The 22405-nt window shown below is 34.5% G+C and overlaps 1 pseudogene; it reads right to left on the reverse strand.

Moving 5' to 3' along the window:
* LOC122134009 overlaps nucleotides 1-22405 on the reverse strand; it is a 31950-nt pseudogene that overhangs the window by 3231 nt on the left and 6314 nt on the right.

A 22405-nucleotide genomic window follows, 5' to 3' on the forward strand; every position in this document is an offset into this window, starting at 1 on the left:
CATTACGTATTGCTACTTAATTATAATATATTGTTTTTCACATTTTTGAGGATTATTCAGAAAATTACTTAAATATAAAAAAATATATAAAAATAAAGTATAATAAAAAAAAATTATAATAATACGTGGGCCTAAAATCACTTTTGAGAATTGAGAGTACTAGAGATTCCCTCTTTAATTAGAGGTTTTCTCTTTGGGAAATATAATTTAGTACATGTGTTTAAGTCTCAAAGTTTAGTTGAATGACCCACTCTGGAATGTCATCAGTCAATGATTCACAATATTAATGCACATTCATGCCTGAGCCATGGCCTAACACACACACACAAAAAAAACATCTTACATAACTCCAGTGCATTATCCTGCAGCGCAAACATGACCCCTAGTTAGGTGCCATGTACCAGACGCGAGTGAACCATCATCTAGGACATTGTTATGTGGACTTAAAACTGGTTAAGTGGCTTCACAACGGGACAGGGTATCTGATAACCTGCAACCTTTCAGCATAGGTCTAGTGAGCCAATAAATGCCACACTGACTTAACTGCCAGTGATAGCATGCCACCATGATAATCTTTGTCCTATGGCTGACTACCACCCGTATGGTCTCCTCTGAACCCTACAAACATAAACACAGCTCTCGTTTAACCTCTGTCTTAGGACGGACATTGTTCCTCAGCAGTACCCCAATCCTAACTCAGTCTTAATGCATTTACAGCTCCATCACGTCTGCGCTGGGAGGATGGGCTGGTTACCTGGCGCGCACATTTAGGAGCAAAAACCCTATATAAATAAAACATAACACAACTTGGTTATGCTGGTCCACATCCAAACCAGCACTAAACAGGTTATGCATGCTGTCTCCCCAACAAGCTATATGTAACAAAATGGTGCGAATCGCGAGGATGCTCACCTCACGTGTGCCGTCGTCTTTCACCGCAGTAGATGTTGTTCTCCACATCCACGGTGAAAGGAACACCATCCAGACCCTCCTTACAAACCACACAGCGGAAACAGCCTGGATGATACGACTTACCCAGAGCCTGCAGGATCTACAACACACACACACACACACACACACACACACACGCTAATGAGGCACAATCATTATCATTATTAATAATAAATAGACACAGATTTGTCAGTAGATGACTGCAGTTCTTGATGCTTTGCATAATCTTTATTTATAAAAATGATTAAAATGGTAAACACAAGCGTACTTCCTCGGATTCACAAGCGATTCCTTTCCTCCTTGAAAAATGAGAGTCCCCAGTAGTTTCAAGCCATAAAGCCTCAATATGTTGTGTCTCCTTACCATCTCCTGATGAATGGTTTCCTCTTTCTTTGTTTTCTCTTTTCCTCTTTTTTTTTTTTTTTTATTTTTTTTTTTTCTTTTTTTTTTTTTTTTTTATTTTTTTTTTTATTTTTTTTTGTTTACATGTTTCTTTTTTTTTTCTTTTTTTTTTTTTTTTTTTTTTTTCATATTTTTTTTTTTTTTTTTTTTTTTTTTTTATTTTTTTTTTTTTTTCTTTCATTTTTTTTTCCTAATAAAATTTCCTAATAAAATTACTTTTTTTTTTTTTTGGTGACATCGCCACACAAAGCATTTTTCTCTGCGTCTGCTGGAACCGCGAAAAATACGGAGAAACCCACCACAGCATCAGATTCATGAGCTAGCTGTATCTTTACAAACTTGTGTAATCTACTGTGTTCAAAGTTAGTGTCGGCTCGATATTTAGTTTTATTGTAGTAATTCTTAATTTTAACTAATGCCTTTCACACAAGCGCTGCATTTATTTGTCAAAGCTCCCCACGTGTTTTTTAACAAACATTTAATTTTATACAATTTTCAAATATCCGTTTTATATGTGAATATATTGCTAAAGTGTAATTTATTTCTGTGATGATGCAGCGTGTATTTTCAGCATCCCATTACTCCAGTCTTCAGTGTCACAGATCTTCAGAAATCAATTCTAATATGATGATTTTGCCCGCTGAGAAACATTTTGGCATTTTGGTTCACTTTAATGCGTCTTTGATGAATAAGCAAGTATTGATTTCTTCCAAATGCAATTTAATGAGCGAATCACAGATACACTTTTCTGCCAAAAAACGGTTCTTTAGGCGAAAATAAATAAATAAAATGCATACAATATATAAGAACTACAGAATATAATACAATATAAAATGTATTATATAATATTTGATTTGTATAAATTACAAGATGTCCACACTGCTTTCATGTGTTGTATGTGTCAATCTACCCAAAGGCAAACGCTACATACCCAAACACCTAATTTTTATTCTCGCTAATTTTCTTACTGAGTTTCTAGTGTTATTGTAAACATTTTATTTGCGTGAATTTTAGAGCATTACAATGACTTTACGCTCAAGATGGTTTTATTTTATGTATTATTGCTTTGCCCCAATCCTCTTCTGTAATAAATAAACTAACTGATCAAATTCATTATATACTTGAGATAAAATAAGTTGTCAATACAGTATAATCTACACATGATATCACACTGCTTCATGCTTCCTGTCTACCACCCATAAATGCCCCCATACCCAATGTATGCAATTCCATAAAATAGCACCAGTAATTGCAAGCAGCATCAACCCATTGAATGAAGTCTTCAAGCGGGCGCCGCGCGCTCTGAGGTGTTTGATCTGATTGCCTTCGTTAAGCAGAGTCTCCTCAGGGTCTTTTAGTGCTTGGTAGACAGTAGTTATGGTGCATCTTACTTTCTTATAACACTTTTTCTTTTTTACAACATTCAAATGTAATATTTTTTTATATCCTACCATGATTATCAGCATGATTCCTGAGAAGATCCTCACACTTGAACATATTCTCATTCTTCTCCTCCAGTCTGAGAGGAGATTTGCCTAGCAGATTTAAAACACTTTATATTTAGTCCGAATAAAGGACTTCAGAGGGCTCTTTGATAGTGGATATGGTGCCTGAAGGGATCTTAAGCACAGAAACGGCCCTGGGGCAAACCATCTGTCCTGAAAAGGGTTTTGACCTGCTTACCAAGGTGAAACGTGGTTTGGAGCACAGCCATCAGAGTAAGGATGTTCTAAAACATGCACTCTATGCAAAATGAGAGGCAAAGGAAGTATTATACAAGGATCATTCGCGATCTATTGTAGGACCAAAGCGCGATATTTTAACGACGGTAACTTTCCGTGCGAGCGGGGCACGCCGTGTCCATCCGAACTGTGCATCACGGTCTCTGAAAACTCGTTCAGCAATTTTTAAAAAAACACTTTTCTCTCTTCGCCAAATCACGCGTGCGCGTTTGGTTTTTTGTTTTTTGCTAAGGTGTTTGTTGTGTGGAGCGTTGTTTGTCATTGTGGAGCGAGCGTGCCAGAGGTGGGGTTGCGGAGGGACCGATCAATACCATTTTTCACCGGTGAATACCCCACGTCCCGTAGCGACCATCTGCCGGATTCCCCCGGCAGGCGTGTCGTTAGAGGTCCGGCCTCAGTCAGTCAAGGTCTATAAGTAAGTGCTGACTCTTGGGTTCTGAATAAGGGGCTGACATAATATGTCCGGTTGTTTTTTCAGCGTGATGATACAGCTGCATTGATTTAGTGCTATGCCATCGTTGGCATATTAGACTAAAATTAAATTTATATTTAAATGTTATGGATATATTATCGAAAAATGATATAAAAACAATCTCAAAACAAATACTATTTTTTGTTGTAATAACTATTGTAATAATATTATAATAAATATGTATTATTAATTTAATAATAAAATTATATATATATATATATATCTACTCTGTATATATATAGTTATCTATAGTATATTAGATATATCTGTATAAAGCGTAATATGGTAATCAAGCTAATATTTAAAAGTAAATATAAATTAATTGATATTGTTTCTGAAATTACAGAAATGTGTTGCAAAAAGTAAAAAAAATTATAATTCAAATAATAGTAAATAAAAATACCATTTATTATAAGCAAATACATAACAGAATATATGTGTGTGTGTGTGTGTGTTATTAAATTCAGGAAAAATTAAAAATAATCTAAAAAATAATATTTAGTGAATAAAAATATTTAAAAATTACTATATAATTTAAAATGAATGATATTAAACAAAAAATTTTAATAATGATAACACTAAAATAAAACTACAATATAAAATAATACAACTTCGAAATGCCACAAACTGTACAGTATATATATGAAATATGAAATACAAATAAAATAAAATAAAATACAATAAAATAAAATAAATAAATAAAAGCAAACAATAATATCCAGTTAATTTGTCTCGGACCTGGCCGAATATTTCTTTTGTCTCTACTATCGAGCGTGTACTCTGAAAGTCTAGTGGAATAATATTAAAATGACAATATATTTGACAGAATGTCAGATTCACACAGGAAGTTGGTGTTGTCGTGTGTGGTGTACGTGTGTGTGGGTTTTGTGTGGTGTGATCCACACTGCAGGGGGACAGGAGGGGGGTTAGGGTGGGACGAGACTAGAGAATCTTGTTCTCCCAACGCGAATTCAGTGCAAACCCCTCGATCAACTAATGAGCCCCACCTAATCGATACAACCCAGGTCTCCACCTCCCTCTTAAGGAAACGTTAAATTAAATGAAGCATTACATCGCTACTTTGTTGAGATCCTACAGCTGGATGTAACTCTAACTCACAGCAGGACTTCAAACGTCAAGTGAGGACAGTATCTACAGAACGAGTCTATAATAGCAGATCAACCCATGACACTGTGACAACTCTCTCAGCCTTCCATACAGAGGCACATCCTGATAGCTTTCATTAGAAGTGTTTTAGAAAACGGTTTTATGACACTAATGCTTCACACTGTGTTGGAATTACTGTAATTATGAGATCCTAAGCCGCTCATATACTCAGGCTCAAAAAAAAATTAATAGTTTCTATAGCAACACTTATGTGGCAGAAAATTAGGGCAAATATAAAATGTGGCTTTGTTGTCCATTACAGGAAAAAAATGTTTAATCACTACAATAAATTATCTCTGTCATGTGCTTGCAAGATTTTAAGAACAAAAGCACATAAACAAACAACATTTTACAGTGAGTTTTCATATCAAGCTCTTCTAAATACTACTGTTCAAAGATTTGGGACTCAGTACGATTTATTTATAGAAAATAATAATTTTATTCAACAAAGGGGTGCATTAAGTGAGAGTAAATAATAAATTAAAATGCAGTTCTTTTTGAACGTTTCAAAGAATCCCTGAAAAATAAAATGTATCTCGGTTTCCACAAAAATATGCAAGCAGCCTCACGGACTGTTTCAACATTGATAATAATCAGAAATGTTTCTTGAGCAGCAAATCCATCATATTAGAATGATTTCTGAAGATCATGTGACACTGAAGGACTGGAGTAATGATGCTGAAAATACAGCTGCGCATCACAAGAAAATAAATTACAGTTTACAATTATGTTCACAATAAAAAATATGCTGTTTCAAATTGTAATAATATTTCACTATTTTACTGCATTTTTTCTGAATCAAATAAATGCAGCCTTGCCGTCGGTGACAGTGAAAAGAGCGTTAAATATTTTACTTATTTTTTACTACTCAGAAACTCTGGCATCGTGTAAATGCATCATAAGTTTGAATTTAACTCTGATACTCACCAGGAAGTCTTCCTCACAGTAAACTTTCCATTAACATTATAGAAAGCCTTTCCTCGTAGCCTCCGTCCTGAGTTAGGGGGGGAAAAAAAAATTCAAATTATGCTACCCGCGTCGTAAGTTTCATCTTATATGCTGCAAGAAATGTTGCAGAAGAAACTCCATGTGGTCTTCATGCTGTGTTTGCAAACAACAAACAAGCAATTGTTTTAATTGGCAACATCAAATGACTGAACAAGGATGAAATATGTTTCATCTCTGCCATGAGTGTTAAGTGAACAGCTGTGTTCAAGTCCCACAACACAAAGCATGTTCAGCCTCAGACTCCAGACCACCTGACCGCACGGATGTGTTAACGCACACAAAAACGCTTCAAAGCTCAAATCTTATGACCGGTTCTCTTTCTGTTCTGCAGAAATGAATAAGCACAGATGCCCTGGTTTTTGTTTACTACACTCAGTGTTTTAGCATCTGTCATCTAATTATATGGCGACATGAACTTAATTTACAGAGCTGCTCTGAGAGTCACTTTTATGAGCATTTTACCATTAATTTTGAGAAAAACAATCATCATATCATAAACACACAGAGGGTCTTCACGACAACCTGCCAAAATAAATGTTGGGTTAAACTGTGAAGGACATTGTGACAGAAATATATTAGTACTGTATCACCTTAATAATATCATAATAATAATACATTACAAAAATTTTTTAAAGAATAATACGTGTTTTATCCATGTTTACCTTTAAAACTAGCCAAACTCTATGCTTTGTGCAGCAATTTGTTTGCTTAAAATGTTAAAAGGCTAAAAGCCGTTAATGATTAATTTTCATTTGATTAAAAGATAATTAATGTTTATGCCCTTTCAAAACAGAAACAATTAAAAAAACATAACACAGAGGGCGAAAAAAACATTCAAAGGTCCCTTTTTATTGCAAGGGACCCCCCCCCAATAATTACGCTGTTTTTATGATTTCATTTTTAGTAATAGTTTTTGATGGCTTTTTACTAATTTAATTAAACCATTTATACTGGAATGCAGAAAAATAACAAAAGAAAAATACAGAATTTGCCGTCAAAAATATTTTTAAACAGAATTTGCAACAAAAAAAAAAAATAATGCTATTTTCATTCATGCCGGTCTTCTAAAGAACCCCAAGTTTAGTTTTTGTTTAAATCTTAATAAATTGTAAGTTTCATGATTTTCACTACTCAGACATGCCCTTTTTGAAGTGATTTAAAATTTAATGTGTACATTTAACTGACAGATAAAACATTTAAAACTTTCCAGAAATATTAAAAGGGGAAAAAAAACAGAATCCAGAAAAATTTACAAAAAGACGCAATTTGGCTCTAAAAGCTTCAGTGAAGACATGCACACGGCCATTCGCTTATAGGCGCTTTTTTATACCAGCCTAAAAACAATATGCAAACTTTTTACCATGTCTGCTCAGACATGGTGTTTCTGGCTCAAATGCTCTGATATTTATCTTACTAGGAACTTCTGCATTGCATTTAATAACACATACAAAAACCACCAAACGCTCCTCTTTCTCTCTCTCAACAGTAAATCAGCTGACCCTTTACGTCTCCTTAATTTACAGGCTCCAAGGTTTTTTCCTTTTTTTTCTCAGATCATCTTGCTTCTTTTAACAGCCCGAAATTTTATGCCCACATGCACCTACATCTCAAACAGACCATCGCCGTGGCCGACAGAGGAACTAACCACTTTCGACTTAATTCAGAGTGGCATAAAGCGCGATCTCACACGCAGACCATGAGGAAAAGACTTTCAATACGTGATGCAGATGCTATGGTTTTCACCCGCTGGAGCATAAAACAGGTGTGAAAAAATCCCAAAGGAGGAACATGAGGCCATATAGAGACCAGAAGAACATATGACCTGACCCTGGACCACCAAAACCAGTCATTAGGGTAAATTTTCCGAAGTTATGAGATTTATACATCATCTGAAACCTGAATAAATATGCTTTTCATGTACGATATAGTTTGTTAGGAGATTGAGATACAGCTACTTGAAAATCTGGAATACTGAGGGTGCAAAAAAAATCTAAATATTGAGAAAAATCGCCTGTTAAAGTTTGTCCAAATGGATTCTTAGACAATGCATATTACTAAACAAAAATTAAGTTTTGATATATTTACAGTAGACAATTTACAAAAATATATTCATGGAACCATGATCTTTACTTAATCTCCTATATGATTTTTGACATAAAAGAAACATCGATAATTTTGACCCATACAATGTATTTTTGGCTATTGCCTTACAAATATTTTACCCCAGAGACTTAACGACTGCCTTTTACATATTTTGTTACATCTAAAGACCAAGCAACACACCTGCAGTTTGCCACGATTCAAGAACCACTTGAAATATCACTCCAGTAATTTGCCAGCCAAGCGAGAAAGTTGAAAAGCATTAAAGATTTGTTGCATGGCATGCTAAGAGTGAAGGACTGTTTGTTGACGTGAAGTAAATACGCTGAGATCACTGGGGTGCACCAGAGCTGGAGCAAAGAATATCGCAGGGAGGAGCCAGATGCCCCAAAAACCACAAACCAGCTGAGAGAAGCAGACCAGGAGAGGGTCTGAGTACAACGGGGTATTATTATGTTCTTTAGGGCATGGAGGTCACCGGCTGGTCCAATTGCCCCCCTCCCACCACCCCGAAAACAACAACACACACAGAGAGACGAAGGGGAGAGGCAGGAGCAACAAAGAAATTAAAGGGGGGGCGACCGATTACCGCCAGACTGTGTGTCAAAGACAGTGCAACCACGTCAACTACATTTTGTAAATGGAATTAAACTGCTCTATTGCCAGCAAACTTTTAAGATGATGTTTCTTTTTGTAGGAAAATGTGTTGTCTTTAAGCAGCACCTTTGCAGCAACATCTCCCTGATTATGTGAGTCTACGCGCTGCTTAAATTTATCAACGAACTGAAATGTTCAAGTCACTCAATTATTTACAATAGTGAATGGAAATAAATTAAAATAGTGTGTATTATTTATTAAAATCTGACATATGTTCATACCTGTAAGACCAGTGTATTGCAATCGCCATAAAAAATACAATTCTTATACTTTTTCTCCACACTCTGACTTTATTTTATCTCACAAAATGCCTAGTTACAGATATCCTGCCAATTCAATTTTTCTAGTTGAATTCTTTCTCAGTACTGCCGAGTTTTTTTTATATCACCTTATTATTGCCTCCTCATTGCTGCCTGAAACGCAAACTAGTGTTTCTTCCTTATATTATTCGCTTAAGGTATTGTAATTAATTACAAACATCAGTGGTTTCTAGACCACAGACAGTTACTGCACTTTAATATTCTTCTGGGTATTTACCTACAGCGTGCTAATGAAGTCGAGCACATTCACAGGAGAAAACAGTTACTTCACGATGACATACAATCTGCGAGTTTAGTATCTTTTTTTTAAATTGTTGAGATACAAAAGTCAAAATCCACTTTTTTAATTTTTATTCAGTGGCACAGAAACTGGACTTTCATACATTTAAATAAAGTGTCATGCCTGCTGTAAATGTTGACCAGTTGATGTGCACACCAAAGCTTATGTCGGATTACAAATACACAACAATTCGCGATGAAGGTATCTGAGAATATTTATCAGAGCAGACGATAAATAATATATAACTCTACTATAATCCAGTGTCAGTTTTTGAATAACTTTTTCACTTTTATTTAAAGGCTGAAGATGGAGGTCTTACCATTTTATGAAACTTCTTCAAAGCTTTATTTGACCGCATTTACAGTTGGTTTTTTTCTTTTTATCAGATATCAACTGTAAAATCCCATATATTATTTTTAATGTCAATATGCTGAAGATGTTTACGCGAAATTGGGTTGTTGTTTCGATTGATTGGCGATTATAACAAGTGTGGCAAGAACATGATTTAATGGTGTCAGTACTTTTTTATAACCATTTCAGCACATATATCTCAATACTGCTCCGTTTGTACATGATAATTTTGCTCTGAACTCAACCCTTCTTCCCCCCCTCGTCGCAAGTATACGGAAATCTTCATACGTTTTCCCTTCTCTAATTTAAAACCACTCATATTCCAACGTCGGTAGCCTAATTCTGTTATGTTGTTCTTTTTTCATTTTTTTTTTTTTTTTTTTTTTGACTCTCAACTGGTCTCAACCTAGCTGCTGTGAGAGGACTGACCCGGGCATATTGATGCTTTTACCTCCACCGCATGTACTCGCATGTGCTCGCTGACTGCATCTTTGCGGTCTGTTCGGGAGAACTAAAAATCGTAATCACAGATTTTTTTCTTTTGCTATTACGCTCTAAAGGAAATGCCAAAAAAATTCCATTGTGTCGTATGTTTTCTGTTCATAAGCCATAGAAGTTTTTACTCCAACTGTAATCGACTTGCTGTTTCTGAGAAGCCCGGAAAGGAATTTGTGAAAAGGGTCCTTTAAACGTGCGAGATTCTTTTTTTCATTCGATTTTTCACTTCACTGTGCATCTACTTCCTGCTCAGCTATTTCTCAGAAGAGTGTGTGGGCCAGTTTTTATTTTCCAACCCGGTCTGCTGTGTTAAATGCGATCTTTGATTTAATTTTTTACACTTGAATGCATGTTTCCCATGACGAGTCAACACAGTGCCGTGCCTTGCGTGAGACTTTAATGCGAGTCAAAGTTTCTACTAGCGCTCACTCAGGGAGTTTGTGCCTATATGGCTGACCAAAGTAAAACGGCAAAGAGACTGTATGATGATTGCTGTTACATTTTGAGATCTGAGGTACTTTGGAGCTAGTTATTGCTGAAACGTGCAGATTGAAATCTACTTTGAGAGATCAAAAATGCCAATTGATAGGTGGGCCTGTCCACTGTGCCCCATGTTGCTTACGGGAATAACTAGAACATGAACATGAAAATAAAAATATATAAGTTATATATACATTCTCCAAATACCTAAATGACTGAGTGTGATGTCCCCTGTAGAAAAAGCAGAAATTCTATACTGTCAAAGTTTAATCAGACGCCCTCTAATTCGATTCAACCCAGCGTATTTTGGACTGAATGGTTGTGTACATTAACTGACAGGATACTAGCTACATGCATTACTGTGACATAAAATACAGCACATACAAGTGATATTGCTTAAATTGCCTGGATTGTAAATCAAGACTCATTTTCGGTAAACCTACAAACAGAAAGTGACAATAATGAGTGAATGTACCAGTAGAAATATTTGCAATAGAATACTAAGCATTAACCAATAATGAATATTGAAATCACATGATTTAACACAAAAACAAGAGGAAACATGGGACTTTTCAGGTGATGGCGCTGAAGATGATAATAGGAACCTATTAATAGTATCATACAGACATCTATAATGAGATACATCAAAAAGTAGACAGATCTAAAGAATGATTCTCCAGGTCTTCTAGTGTCACATGATCTAAAGTGTAGACAGTAGATTATATTAACAACATGTTGTAGACATTAGAAACATCACGCTAAGGTGAGCTGTTCTGGGCCCCCGCACCTGAATGAACGGATGACAGCTGGTATCAAATACAAAAGGTCTGACAGAAGTGCGCGTGATATAAAGCTCCAGAGACAGAAGAAACGTAACAGCCTTGCAGTAGATCCAAGAAGCGAACACAGCAGACTGAGTGTACACTCATTATTTAGACACAACACACGCAATGAACGACTACATTTATTTTTCGGACTAGCAGTTGACTGATAGAATCACGCTTCTTCAAACGATACATGCATATTCGATAACTATTACTAAAGATTCTACAGAATACATCTACTAATGCACAAACTAAAGTTGAATACACAGTATTATTTACTATAAACACTCCAATCGCTATGATCAGAATCATATAGCAAGCAGTATAGTATGGAACACGCAAGAGTCCCAAAAGATATGCACAGTGACTGAATTAGGAACAAAGGTAGTACAGAAGTTATGAACAAATAATAGATTTAGAAGAAACAAAACATGAGGTGATGAAGAAACGCGAATATATTATCAGACAGACGATACGGATAAAAGTCTAGTAGAGAAGTGTGCATAGAAACATATGTTTATCAGAAGTATGAAAATAAAATGCAAGGCAGACAGAATGTGACGGACAACAAAATGACTTATTTATTTTGCCCTTCCCATTGAAATAAAGTAGGACAGCAAGAAGACCAATTTTCAGCGAAAGGTAGATAGACAGCAAAATAACAAACAAAAAAAGGTACGACAGTAGAACCAAAAAAAGGTAGAAACAAGAATTCAAACTAAAGGTAGACAGAAGAAATTAACAAAGGTAAGTAGACAGAAGAAACAAACAAAAGGTAGAGAGACCAGAAATGAACAACAAAGCTAACAAAAGTTCGTATGTACAGAAAATGACAGAAGAAACAACAAAGCGTTGACAGAAGAAACGCAATAAAAGGTGCAGACAGAAGAAAAACGAATGTGTAGCAAAATGAAAGAGTAGACAGAAGAACGCAAAACGTAACACGTAGACAGAAGAAATTAACAAATAAACGTAGAAGAAGTAAGTGATCAAAAGGTAGACAGAATGAAACAAACAAATGTAGCAAGATGATAGAAACAAAAGTTAGACCTAGTAAACAACAAACTAATAGAAGAAGTGAACAAAGTTAGACAGAAGAAACAAAACAAAAAAGGTAGACAGAATCGAAAAAGGTAGACAGAAAAGAAATAAACAAAGTGTAGAGAGAAGAAACAACAAAAGGTAGCACAGAAGAAACAAACAAATGAAAGGTAGACCAGATGAAATAAACAACAAAATGAAAGGTAGACAGATGAGATAAACAATACAAAAGGTAGACAGGAAGAAAGCAAAACGCAAAGGTAGACATAAGAAAGATTCAAAAGGTAGACAAAAGAAACAAAAACAAAAGCAGTAGACAGAAGAAACAATCAAATGAAATGGTAGACAGAAGAAACCCAACAAATGAAAGGTAGACCGAAGAAAAACAAAACAAAAATGTAAAGTAGACAGAAGAATTGAACGCAACAAAAGGTAGAACAGAAGAAACGTAACAAACAAAAGGGTAGACAGAAGCAAAAACTAATGGTCAAAAGGCAGGGATAGAAGAATTGTAACAAACAAAAGGTAGACAGAAACCACAGCGAACAAAAAGTGCAAAGGTTGAAATAAACAAAAGGTAGACAGAAGAAACGCAACAGAAAGGTAGACAAGAAACAAAATGAAAGGTAGACAGAAGAAACTAATAATGAACAAAAGGTAGACAGAAGAAATGAACGAATAGAAAGGTTCACAGAAGAAACCAAAGAACGAAAGATAGACAAGAAACAAATGAAAGAAAGGTAAACATGAAATGAACAAAATGAAAAGTAGATAGAAGAAAAATGCAATGAACTAAAATACATTTCATTACATTTATGATTTTAGACAAAAGGTAGACAGAAGAAAATGAACAAAAGAAAGGTAGACAGAAAAAAAGGAACAGAAATAGAACGACTGCGACAGAAAGACAGACAGATAAAAAAAGAACGGCATAAACAGATGGATAGAATGAATGACTGACTGAATGAATACCGAATGGCTGAAACAACAACAGGACTCACTATAGAGCCTAATGGTCTGATCTGAAAACAAATGCAGGGGGTCTTTTGTGCGGTGAGAACAAAGACTATGTCTTTTTTCTGCTCCTTTCCTGGATGCTGTGAGAAAAATACACACACACACACATACAAAGGCCATAGCAGCACACACACACACTACCACAGCGAGAATAAGTGTTTTTTTTAATATCTGCAGGTGTGGTTTACCCCAGTGTGCATGATGGGATGCTGGAGGTGATGAGTCCACTCAAATGGTGTGTATGTACATGTTCAGGAATTCACATTCAGACTGTATTCAGTGTGTGTGTGTAAAAGTACTGTCAAAGCATGGGAATTTTAGTCTGTGGTTCAGAGCATGTGCAGGCCTGCTGGTCACACACATGCTCTTTCTGCCCCCTCCTCGCTACTTTAAGCAGGTAAGATAAACAACTGGTACTGACTGCAGTGGACAATGAAAATAGTGAAAAGTAAAAAGAGACGAATCAGTTCAAATGAATATAAATAATTTTCTCTCTTAATGAAAGCTAAAAACAATGTGAAATATTGTCTTCTTGAAGACTGAAGTCTGTGCAAATAGAAACATCTCACCTTAGGGAAAGAGAAGAAAGAAGAGTGAATGAAACATCATATTGATTCTCTCTGTGTGTGTGTGTGTGTGTGTGTGTGTGTGTGTGTGTGTGTGTGTGTGTGTGGAGGGACATGAATGCTGCTCACACACTCGGTCGAGGCCTGCGGGATGCTCAGGGGTCACACACAATCACTTTTATAGTGTCACATAGTGTTTGTGGGATGCTATGAGTATGTGTTTACAGGGAGCAGAAGTGTGATTTGTTCCAGGTCAATGACTGATGCCGTGCTGGTACATGCGAGATGAGTGACACACACACACACACAGAGAGAGAGAGAGAGAGAGAGAGATGGAGGAATACTGCATGAGTGCATTCTCTCCTCTTTGATGAGGACGGAGGCGGGAGTGCAGCTCTGGACGTGACAGCAAAGCTCACTTAACACATGGAGACAGACACAAATACAGCTAGAAGGGAGTCCTCTGCATAGATAGATAGATATTCAGATAGACAGGACGTAGAACAACAACAGATAGAAATACTACGATAGAACTAATGATAGAGAGAGCGATGGATAGACAGAACAGCAGATAACAACAGAGTAATGTAACGAACGATGGGACTAACAATAGATAGATAGATAACAACAGATAGAATGAGGGAGTGACAGAAAGATAGAGCGACAGGATGACAGAATGAACAACAGATTTACAGAATGACGAATAAAATTAATGATAGAATGATAGACAGATGAAACACACAATAAAAAAATCAAACAAATGATAGTTATAAAATGAAATATATAACGAAAGACAGAACTAATGATAGAACAAGCGATAGAAATAATGATAAACTAACAAATAAACAACAGAGAAAAAGAGAGAAAGAGAGAAAAAGAGATATAGACAGACAGATAGATATATAGCTAGATAGATAGATAGATAGAATGAATGAATAGATAGATAGTTCGATGGATGGGATGATAGATAGATAGAAAGATAGATAGATAGATAGATAGATAGATATCTAAGATAGATGATAGATAGATAGATAGATAGATAGAATGGATTTTAACTTACAGAATGAACGATAGAACTGCATGGGAAACAATGTCTAAATTGTGAGATAGAAAGTTGATGATTACGTTTCTTGCTTGTTTTTTTTAATTCCGTGGCAAAACAAGTTAAAACTGACAGACTTACTATTTATTAGTTAAGAATCATCTGATCTTATGGTTCATCATGTTAGCTAAATAAATGTATTTTGCATTTAAAAATAAAATAAACATTTAACTAAATTATTTTTTTTAAAATTGTAACATTTTAAAATATTTGTAATTTTTTAATTTAAAAATTCGTAATTTTGAAATTGAAATTAAGTCACAAAATCAAGTCAAAATAGTCATTAGCACTACGGTCATGTAATGTGCAAAAACATGTTTGGGTTGAACTAAATCTTGGTCATATATCCCCATCCCCACCTAACACCTCGACTCAATTTCACAAAAATACGTTTAAGAAAACTTCTGGTCTTTTTCTGGAACCTCTGAGAAACACATGGTTCTCATGTTCCAGCTCATTTTTGCATCCTCCACTCTTAAAACATTACAGTGGCCGCCGTGAAGTACTTCAGATCAACCACAGCAGCTTATTCTATCACAGATAATCGCAAACATCCACAAAACACACTCGAACGCCACGCTAAAAGGCCTCCCTAGTGAACTTCAAGAACCCATTATGCCCCTTAAAAGAGGCTTCCAGTTCCTCCCTAGGTCATTGGAGACCGCATCCGGTTTTTCATGGTCCTGTCCGCTTTCAATCTTTTTACGCAAACAAACACAATACGTGTACAATGTGTGCGTAACGGCTAGCATTACATGGTAAATCATCTGCACTGAACGCTCTGTGCATAGTACGCGTCAGGAAACAGTATCGTTGGCGTGAGGGGAAGACAGAATGAAAGAGAGAAAACTGAACAGCAGTTTGGCTGGGATTTCTTCTCTCGTCGTGAACCCAAGCCTTACCAGAGGAAACAGAAGAAACCGAGGTTGCAGCTACTGTCAGGTGACGGTTATGCTTAATGCCCTTGCGGTACACACACACACACCACACACACACACACCGTCCATGGACACAAACACGTAATCAGACCAATGTGACACGCTAAAAACACAAATAAACACGTGCTATTCTACAAGACACCCCTGCTTTCCAGGCTCACCCAGTTCCGTAGGAGTCTCGATACAGGGTATACATGCAGCACAACATGATCTTTACCCATACGGGGCTAATTAAAAAGCGATATCACAAACCACAACAAAACTCCCATTTTTAGATGCATCATTCTCATTAAATGCATAATTCTCTGTTCTCAACTGGATTTTCACACCAGATTACATGCTTTTTGATAAAACAAAAAGCACAACTCTGGTCATTTCTCAGATGCATAATTCTCATTAATGTACAATTTTTTTCCCCATTTTAAATGCATAATTCTAATTCATTGTGCATCTTAAATGAAAGAATTGTGCATTTAATTAGAATTATACTGCAATTAGATTAGAATCTTTCATCTCACTAAATGCACAATTCCTTGTCATTTTAGATGCATCATTCTCCTATTAAATGCACAATTTTCCCATTTTAAATGCATAATTTTGTAATTCCTGTTCATCTAAAATTGGAGAATTGCTCATTTAATCAGAATTATAATTAAATTAGATAAGAATCTTCCATCTCATTAAATGAACAGAATTTCTCTCATTTTAGATGCATAATTCTAAATAAATGCACAAGTCTCCTATTTAAGATGCATATTTCCTATATCCCTGTGCATCTCAAGATTGCTGAATTGTGCAATTAATTACAATTAGATTAGAATCACTGCCGATTTTAGATGCAAAATTCTCATTAAATGCACAAGTTTCCCCTATTTTAGACACACGCTAATTCAGATGTAAGTGCACAAGTCTCCATTTTTAGATGCATAAGTCTTAATTCCTCTCTTTTACATTTTACACATTCTCTCATTTTAGATGCATAAGTTCCATTAAATGCACAGTTCTCCCATCTTAGATGCACATTCTCTCACATTATGCACACTTTTTTCTTTTAGAATTAAATACATAATTTTATTTGGAAATATGTTCATGAAAAATTATTCTCGTCTAAGTCTGAACCAAAAGACAAAATGCACCTTCTGTTGATAGCAAAGACACAAAATAACATGCTTTTAGACATGCAAAACACAACAGCGCATCAGCAGAGGTCCATTTGTTATTGCAACATATTTCTAAGCAGTATCACAAATGTATATAATTATGCATTATGCATTTATCACTAGTAGTGTGGATCCTCACCGCAGGAGCAGTAGGTGAAGCAGTTCAGTATGATACAGGTTCTAATCGCCTGACACGCTTGACTCAGCTCCATACACACCTTTACCACACTTTACACAGATACCTGGAAGAGGACAGACACATAGACATCAAGCAAAACTGCACTACCATATTTTCTTACACCTTAAATACATGTGAATTTGTAAAAACATGTTTTAAACAAACTCGGTTTGTTTGTTTTTTGTTTTTTAATTACTCCACACCGTGGCATTTTTACTTTACCTTGGCATTAAAGATCTGATATTTAATACAGAATGAACATTGCACTCATGTGTGTCATTTAAGCTTTTCACTGTAATGAACTGCTTAGAACCATATATTTGAATCCTAAATGGATAGATTTTAAATCACAAAAAGAAATCACACCAAATCATAAAAACAACGTTAAAGAAAGCCAATTACTTTTACACCACACAAACATATCACAACACACATCTCTATTCCCACTCAACAACTATTCCTGATACAGAATTCAGGTGTTTCAGGGAAAATTCTGGTCTGGCAAATTCGTCAAAACGGATGTCATTTCAGCCCTTAACATTTTTTAAGAAAACCTCAGCTTAAAAGCCCAATTACCCATCTTAAAACCCTTTTGTTTGGTGTTGATAACAGAGGCTCGTACATGAACCGACCAAACACTCATCAGAGGTGGTAAGCTCTCAGGTGACTTAATGGGCGGTCTAACTCGACACGAAACTATAAGTTTATACGCAAGCATCGCTAGAGAGGGAATTCTCATGTCGTAGGCCGCATATCCGGCACTATCTGATCTAATCCGTGTTTGTAAAAGTCCCAAGCAGAGGCAGCGCTTTATATCTACATCCCACTTACGGCGCGAGAAGTGTGGCGTATACAACTCCACAACATGCACTGAAGCAGCCGCTAGAACCACCGCAAGAAAACTGGAGAGGTCAAATTTAGGGCTGCTCAAATATGGCAAAAATCATAATCACGATTAATATTGGTCAATACTGAGATCGTGATTATTTAACAGTAATTACTAGTTGACTTTGGAAACATTATGCATTTAATGGACTTTTAAAATTTGTCTTTTTAACAGTGAATGTTCCTGAACTTCACTCGACAACTGAAAACAAATATAAAATAAATGTAAAAAAAAAAATGATAATATATTATAATATGAATATTAAACAATAAAAAAGTAAAAATAATACAAATGAAATACTTAGCAATAAATATAAGATATATAATAAACACTGATAAATATAAAACAAACATTATAAAACAAACATACGCAAAAACATTATGAAAAGTATAAATTAATATAAAAATATTAACACAAATAAAACGTGAACAATAATTTACAATATAAATACTAACATATAACAAGGAAGTACCAAAATAGGACACAATAAAGATAAAATATAACCCATATAATATATCATATAAATAAAAATGATAACTAAGATATTACTTAGTAGATTAGCCAAACAAATAGGTCAAATATAAACAACACAATATGAAAGTATGAAATAATAGCACATATAAAAAAATAAACAAAATAAAATTAAAAATAATTTAAATATAAAATAAACATAAAAATATAAAAATAAATATAAAATAATAAACACAAATAAAAGTATAAATCATATAAATATGATATATAATTAAAAATTATTATTGTGCTGTTATTGTGCTTCACTGTAAAAGAAAGGTGTTCTGATTTATAACACAAAACAAAACAAGAGCAACACTGTGGCACAGCGATGATCTTCTTGATGATCTTGTTGCACGTCAAAACAGTAATTGAACATAAAATGTAATTAATCTCCCAGCTCTAGTAGCAAGTCAATATTAACAGTACTATTCTTTCAACAGTGTCTTAGTGTCTTCCTGATCATTGTTTTTCCATTCAGCTACCACTGTCCATCTTTATCACACTCGTTTCTTTATGAGCACCATGGAACCAATAGAGTTGAACAGCAGTGTTTGGTTTTTCAATAGCTGGATAAAAGCTTTAATAATTACCTGACAAATCCTCCCAGCAAACTACACGTGATAATACTGAGGCTGTCACATAAAGGACGCATTCTATAGTGCATTGCTCTTTGTTTTGAAATTGCTAAATTTCTAATGCCACCTTACGTTGCTCACCTTTGCATCTGAAAACAGTTTTTCAGGGAGCAGCTAATCCAGCGGTGACTAATTAACACTTACCCAGCTGACTGTAACACACGATCACACCCCTAACCACCGTTAATCCTCATCACACAGCGCTGCTATTTTCTGTCTCAAAGATGTCATTCGTGCACTACGCACTTCATCCTCAGCTTGAGCAAAGCCAGGGCTGTATAGTGTTTAGTAATATTCTTACTCATTTTTATTTTTCATATTTTTCGTGTTTTTAATTTTAATTAAGGTCAAATTTAGAAATGTTATTGTGTGTTTTTGACATTGTTATTTGTTTCCATCTGTAGATAATAATAATTTATTTTGGTTTTAGTTTTGGTATTTGGTGTCATCAAGTTAAACCAAATGAAAATAGAAATGTTGCTTTCAAGTAAGAAAATGTTTTTTGTAAGGTTTTAGTTTTTAGCTACCCTAAAATCAAACGTTAAAACATTTTTATAAAAAAAAATGAATTGCTTAGTAGGTTTTTACATTTTACTTACATTTACCTTCATTTCGCAGATGCTTTTATACAACCCACTTAGACGGCATTTAATCTCACATTTCAGTTCATGCATTCCCTTTTAATCGAAAAATATATATAAAAACAAATATAATATTTAAAGTGAAACATAGCATTTGTGCCCAGACAGGATCAGTTTGGATTTCTGTTTTACCCATCTGGATGCGATGGTAAAAGCTCAAATCAGTCTTTACTATCACTTTTTATCAATTTAACACATCCTTGCTGAATAAAAGGATTTAATTTATTTAAAAAAAATCCGGCATCTTCGATCTATCGTGTTTGTAAAAGTCCCGGCAGGGGCTCGCTTTACTACCTCATTACGTTTTCGAAGTGGGCGTATAACCGCCACAACTATGCACTGAATCAGCCGCTAGACACCGCAAGAACTGGAGAGGTCAAATTTAGTGCTGCTCAAAATGGCAAAAATCATAATCACGATTATATTGGTCAATACTGAGATCGTGATTATTTACCACTAATTACTAGGTGACTTTGGAAGACATTATGCCTTTATTGGATTTTAAATTTGTCTTTTTAACCAGTGATGTTCCTGAACTTCACGGCGACAACTGAAAGCAATAAAAATAATGTAAAAAAAAATGATAATATATTAAATATTATATTAAACATAAAAAAGTAAAAATAATACAAAATGTAAATATAAATAATATAATACAATAACACTATAAATATAAAACAAACAGTTAAAACAACATACAAAAAACCTATGAAGTATATAATATAAAAATAATAAACACAATAAAACGATAAATAATTTAATATAAAATACACATATAACAATAATACAAAAATAATCACCAAATAAATTAAATATAACCCATATAGATCTCATATAAATAAATAAACAATATAATAATATTATCAACATATAAATATAAAACAAACAATATGAAAGTATCCATAATACTCAATATAAAAAAATAAACAAAAATAATTAAAAATAATTTCAATATAAAATAAACATAAAAATATAAAAATAAATATAAATAATAAACACAATAAATAGTATAATCAGAATAAAATGGGAATAATAATTAAAAATTATTTATAATGCAAAATATGGCTTCACTAATAAAAGGAAAGGTGTATACATACATTTAAATAATTTACAAACAAAACAAAGCCACACTGTGGCCAGGCGATGATACATCTTGATGATCTTGTGCTTCACGTCAAAACAGTAATTTGACATAAAAGTAATAACACAAAACAGCTCTAGTAGCAAGTCAATATTAACAGTACTATTCTTTCAACAGTGTCTTAGTGTCTTCCTGATCATTGTTTTTGCCATTCAGCTCTACCACTGGGTTACACGCTTTATCACCTCGTTTCGTGTATGAGCACCATGGCACCAATACGAGTTGAACAGCAGTGTTGGGGTTTTTCAATAGCTGGATAAAGCTTTAATAATTACCTGAACAAATCCTCCGCAAAGCGACACGTGATATACTGATCTGTCACAGAAGGACTGCATTCTATAGTGCATTTTGCTCTTTGTTGTGAAATTGCTAAATTGCTTTAATGCCACACTTACTACGTGCTCACACTTGGCAGCCTGAAAAACAAGTTTTTTCAGGTGAGCAGCTAAATCGCAGCAGGTGACTAATTACACGTTCCCAGCTGACCTGTACACACACGATCACAACCGAACACAAACGTTAATCCTCATCACGCAGCCTCGCTCTAGTTTCTTGTCCTCAAAGAATTCCATTCTGTGCGACTCACTTCACTTCAGCCTCAGCTGGAGCAAATCAGGGCTTGTTATAGTTATTATTAAATATTCTGAATTTCATTTTTATTTTCATATTTCTGTTTTCAATTTATAATATAGGTAAAAATTTTAGAAATGTATTGTGTGTTTTTGAACATTTTTTATTTTTTACATATATATATATATAATTAATTTAATTTTGGTTTTAGGTTTTTGGTATTTGTGTACCATCAAGTTAAACCCAATGAAAATAAGAAATGTTTGCTTTCAAGTAACGAAAATGTTTTTGTAAGGTTTTAGTTTTAGCTACCCTAAAATCAACAAATCAAAAGATTAAACATTTATATAAAGAAAAATGAAATTGCTTTAAGTAGGTTTTTTACATTATATTTACATTATACACATGCATTTAGCAGATCGCATTTTAATACAAACCAACTTAGACTGCATTCAATCTACACATTTCAGTTCATAATGCATTCCTGTTAATCGAAAAAATATAATATAAACAAAATAGTTAATATTTAAATTGAACAGTACAATTTGTGCCCAGACAGGATCAGTTTTGATTTCTGTTTTACAAACATCTGAAATGCGATTGTAAATAAAAAGCTTAAATCAGGTTAATTTTAAATTTCTTATTTGACTTTTTCTTTCATATTACGGGTGAAATATGACAGGTCTGCTCACACGTATTAAAGTAAAAAACAGCACACTCTCGCTCAAGCAAAAAAAACGAGACTGGGACTCGTCATTACGGTAC

Source organism: Cyprinus carpio, unplaced genomic scaffold, assembly GCF_018340385.1.
Source record: "Cyprinus carpio isolate SPL01 unplaced genomic scaffold, ASM1834038v1 S000006731, whole genome shotgun sequence".
NCBI lineage: Eukaryota > Metazoa > Chordata > Actinopteri > Cypriniformes > Cyprinidae > Cyprinus > Cyprinus carpio.